This window comes from Macadamia integrifolia, unplaced genomic scaffold (assembly GCF_013358625.1).
Source record: "Macadamia integrifolia cultivar HAES 741 unplaced genomic scaffold, SCU_Mint_v3 scaffold2114, whole genome shotgun sequence".
NCBI lineage: Eukaryota > Viridiplantae > Streptophyta > Magnoliopsida > Proteales > Proteaceae > Macadamia > Macadamia integrifolia.
The window spans coordinates 65,359-70,325 of record NW_024868521.1 but is presented as its reverse complement, the minus strand read 5'-3'; the positions used below and the strand labels follow the sequence as shown (position 1 = coordinate 70,325).

General features: G+C 32.9%; 1 long non-coding RNA gene across 1 annotated transcript; it reads left to right on the top strand.

Moving 5' to 3' along the window:
- Window positions 1-2,952: 2,952 nt before the first annotated feature.
- Window positions 2,953-4,553, top strand: LOC122065762. The gene is made up of 3 exons (XR_006136098.1): window positions 2,953-3,687; window positions 3,767-3,877; window positions 4,440-4,553. It is a non-coding gene; the product is annotated as an uncharacterized LOC122065762 (long non-coding RNA).
- Window positions 4,554-4,967: the final 414 nt, after the last annotated feature.

The following is a 4,967-nucleotide window of genomic DNA, read 5'->3' as shown; positions in this document are numbered from 1 at the left end:
ATAGACATGATGAGGATGCTAAGGAGATGCTTGATGAGTAAACTAAAGATACTCATTGATCATCAACTAAAGTCTATCATATTACCCAAGATGACTTAAGGTTCTCCAATTCTTGACTATGTCATAATAATGATAGATCACTCTATGAGATTGAAATCCCTTAAGTTAAACATGGATGCTTATTTCAATGTCTTAATCATGTCACCGACTACATGTAATGTAATATGAAAAGTCAGGGTAATAGTAATGGTGTTTATAGTTTTCTCTTCATGTTCAATGCCCAATGGTCAAAACAAGAAGAAGGAATATTTGGGTGTGACCCATGTGTCAAATACTATGGGAAAGAATGATAAAGAATTGTCAGCTTTACCTAGCCACCTTATGAAAGTAGCTGGATAAAATTTTCATAAAACACTTGTCCTATTTGAATATACTGTGTTGGTATGACCGACCGCCACATGATATGTATAGACTTTGGTTCCTTATGCATATTGACAAACTAATTGTATGGTTTAAATATGACAAGAATATTTTATGAAAATTAAAAATCATATTTTAATTGAGACTAGAGCAGTTACCATGATATGGTAATGAAAAAAAAATTAAATTTATATGTGTGCTCTAATTAACTTCACACGTTTGGCGCTTATTGTAAGGTTGTATAGAGTTGATAAAATTTATAAATTGGGAGGGATAAGCCTCCAGAATGTCTAAAGAAAAATCCTATGTCAACTTATAAATCCTATTTATAAGGACATATGACCAAGTCTTTTTCCAAAATGCTGCATAGCTATTTGTATTTTAGAGTTAATTTATACTAATGTAGGTCATCCAGTAAATAATCTATCTAATGAAGGTATGAGTGTTAACTCTTGTATAGGATGAAGACACAGAGGATAACGAAAAATTGAGCTTTAGAATAGTCTTTTTCATTCTTACAAAGTCTAGATTTTTATAGATCCACTAGAAGGTTATGCCCATTGGATGTAAGTAGATCTGTATAAAGATGAAAGAAAAGGTTGAAAGAAAGGAAAAATTCAAAGCATGATTGTTGACAAATGGTATACCCTTAAGTTTTCATTGTTGATAGATGCACACTATGATAGTCACAGATTCGACAGTGAATATCTTGAAAAACTATTAAGATATAATAGTCAAGAGAAAAATGCATGTTATTGAGATCTAATCGATCTTTTAAGAGTTTCTATTATCTGAAATATTCATCTTTGATCAAATAAAAAATCATTTGTTTTGATCAATTTTTGGATGGACCATATATTCAGTGAGAATATAAATTTTTTTAGCATAAAATAGTTGGATTGCTATCAAGCTTTAGTAATTGAGAATTATTAAGAAGTGGACCTAAGTTCATAATGTTACTACTTGTCAATCTAAGTAATATCTGATTATTTGGACATTTGATAAGTGTGACAGATAATCCATAATATTCAAGGATTTGTATTTAAGTGATAATGTTATGTTTTGGAATAGTTCTAAAGAGTAATTTATCTTGGATTTCATTATAGTAGTGGAATGATTGGCAATTAACCGAGTTGTTTGATTGATAACCAAGTTCTTTACTAAATAAAAGACTATTAATCTAGATAGCTGATGAGATTAGCTCAAATGAATAATTTTTCAAAAACCCTTTACTAAGAGGTTGATGTAGGATGTGTATATGTTGAGAACATATGATACAACTTGATGGCTTTGATGCACAAGTGGGAGTTTATTGGAAATGTTTCCATCATCATTACTATATTTAAATAGAAATGATATAAATTAATTTTGCATAATTTAATAACGGGTCTTGGTAGGTCCTTTAGTTTTAACCTAAAATTATTCACGACTAGGGATAGGATTGCATATCCTCTGTAAATGGTCGTCGTATTGTGTGTATCTAGGAATAGAGATTCTAAGGCACAAGTGCGAGTGTACATACAGTGTGTATATTAAACCGGGTCATACCAGAATTTCAAGTGTGTCTATTGATTTGAAATGAAATTCTCGTGAGTAGTGTACGATTAGTCCTTTGACCTTAGGGGTTCTTATCGATGCGATCACACATTGTGAGTTTTGATACACCAACGGTTGATGTCTCTCTGACTATATATCTGTGTACGAAAGAAATTCCTAATAAGGAATCCACTACCCTTATTAGGAGAATAACAAGGAGAGAGAATGACTGTACTTGGTTGGACATAAATCTAGTACCAGTGGCATTTTTGTAAATTGTTTACAAAGTTTTTGAAATTAATATTATATATTAATATTTATTTTTGTAAATGATTTTGAAAAATGTTTTCTTTGGTCCAATCAGAATTATAGAATCTCTAAAAATTTTCTATAGACTGGAGATATGACAGTATACACATGTCCTATAGTCTATAATGTGATATTATGTTATGGAGAGACTGATGCATAATATTCTACTTAAATTGGGTAATGATTGTTACATCTATGTAGCATTATATGTGTTGGTTAGCCCTGTATTATGAATGCAGTATAGTTAAGATGCATAGAATGCTAGGTGGAATCTCAATAGGATCCTACTCCTTTCCTTTAAGTTCAACCTATATGTACAACATTTTAATGGTCATGAATTATTTTTGTGATGTAAGATTTTGGATCCTCATAAGAGATGAGATCTCATATTAGGATGGAGGAGATTGTTAGGAAAAAGGAATTTTATAATATTTCTTTTCCTATTATTAGGAAAAGAATTTTATATTATTTATTTTCCTAATAAATTTGATCTTATCTATTATGATAAGATTGGTTTTGGTTTAGATGTTGGCTTTGAATAGGAAACCCATTACTTAGTTGGATGTTTCTAAAACACTAACTAATAGAGGACTCTAATTGACTAAGAATACATGAGATTGGCTAACTAAAAACAACATGGTAGAGATACAAGAGAAGAGTTCTCACGGTTCTCTCCCTCCTCTAGAATTGCCTCTCCCATCTTCCTCTCTCTCTTCCTCTTTGAGTGATCGAGTATGATGATCAGGGATTTATGAAAAATCTGACTGTTATGGAGGAGCTTGGATCCAAGGGAACACAAAGTTATACCTGTGGGAATGACTCATTGTGAAAGGTTTAAGATCGTGTGGAGGCTTTGCACTTGTGGAATTTCAGGCAGCAATCGAGACCCTCATTTTGATTATTTCTTGAATGGCCGACCCTACCGGTAGGAGGATCCGAATCTCTTCTGCAGATATCATCTTTCAGAAGACTGCCAATACGGGTATGAAGAAGGAAGTCATGAAACAGAAAAAGCTAAAGCGTCAACAACAACAACCTAAAGTTGAAGAAGTTGCTACTGTTGTTGTGAATGCTGCTGAATCTGATCCTTTCACAGAGAATTATGGTGATGTTCCGTTATTGGACCCGCATTCAGAGGCAGAGACGGGTAGAAAATGGACTACAATTGAACTTCTGAATGAGGATTTGAAGGATAAGGAGATATTGGTTCGTGGGCGAGTGAAGACCACCCATACTGTTGGGAGAAGTACTGGTTTTTTGGCGGTGAGAGAAAGGGGTTTTACAGTGCAGTGTGTGGTGAATGCAAAGCTTGTCAATGAATAGATGGTAAAGTTTGCAACAAGTTTGAGCAGAGAATCTGTTGTCGACATAGAAGGAATAGTCTCAGTGCCTAGTGATGCAATTAAGGGTGCATCACAGCAAGTAATTTTTGATCTTTTTAGTTCAAGGGCTGCAGTTTTTATTTTTGAGAATACACAAGAATTGATTCTTCGTCTTTTAGGTGGATGTTCAATTGAGAAAAATTTATTGTGTTAGCAAAGCTATCTCAAATCTACCTTTCAACATTGAAGCTGCCACCCGAAATGAAAAGGAAATTGAGAAAGCTTTATAGGTATTTTTACTAAGATGAATTGCTATGGTTTCTATCTTTATTTTGAGAGTTGTGAGTTTGTTATCTTATGCTATTCCAGCTGAGTAACTAAATTAGCAAAGTATGCTGATTGATATTTTGACAATAGCTACTAAATTTGGTATAGTGTGCACATAACTTGCTTTCATATTGCATTTCTGATAAACACATAGCTTATGATGTATTTTTAATAAAATTTTAGCCTTGTTGTTTACATATTTTTCTGTAATAATTTGTACTTTTTCTTGCATATTTTTCATTCACATGTTCAAGGGCAATGTATCCAGCATTGTAGTTTCTATTGTCCCTGTATTAATTGACCATCATCCTGATATTTACAGAGTGGTTGTTTGAGAAAATTTTTCCCAAACGCATTCCCCATGTTCCCAATGTTTCTTCCAATTGAAAGCTCCATTGATGCAAACAACAAGAGCACTCAGAATGCTTTCTGTAGAGCATCCCCTTAGTGTCTGAGTAGACATAGTTCTTACACTCATTGTAGTATTTTTCCTCTTATAAATGGATCTTCTATTGAATGGTGCAGGCTAGAGAACAACTTGTTCGTGTTAATCAGGACACATGCTTAAACCATATGGTTCTTTACTTGCGTATGCCTACCAATCAAGCAATTTTTTGTATCGAGAGCTAGGTTGCAAATGTAAGTGAACATACCAATCTTTATTTTCCCCCTTTATTTTCTTGCTATCATTGAACTTTAAAATTTAAGGTTTAGGGTTTCTCTCATATGCCTTTGAAAATTGAATCCTATGTGTGCTTAATTTTACTTTTGATGCTTGGTTCTTGGTGAGCTCTTATTGTTTAGTAAAAAAATGTGCAGAATACATGGGGTGAAATGTAGAAAAAGTAAATGATGCAGATGGGTGGGTGTCCTTCTTTAGCAAATGTTAAATGGTCTGTAATATTCATATATTTAATAAATTTACTTCCACTGCCATTAGGCTAGTAATTTATAGTACAACGAGGTGAGTTTGATTTCTTTTGCTTGTAAATTCATTTGTGCTACATTTGTTTCCAGGTTAAAACCACTTAAAAGGGAAATTTTCATATTATA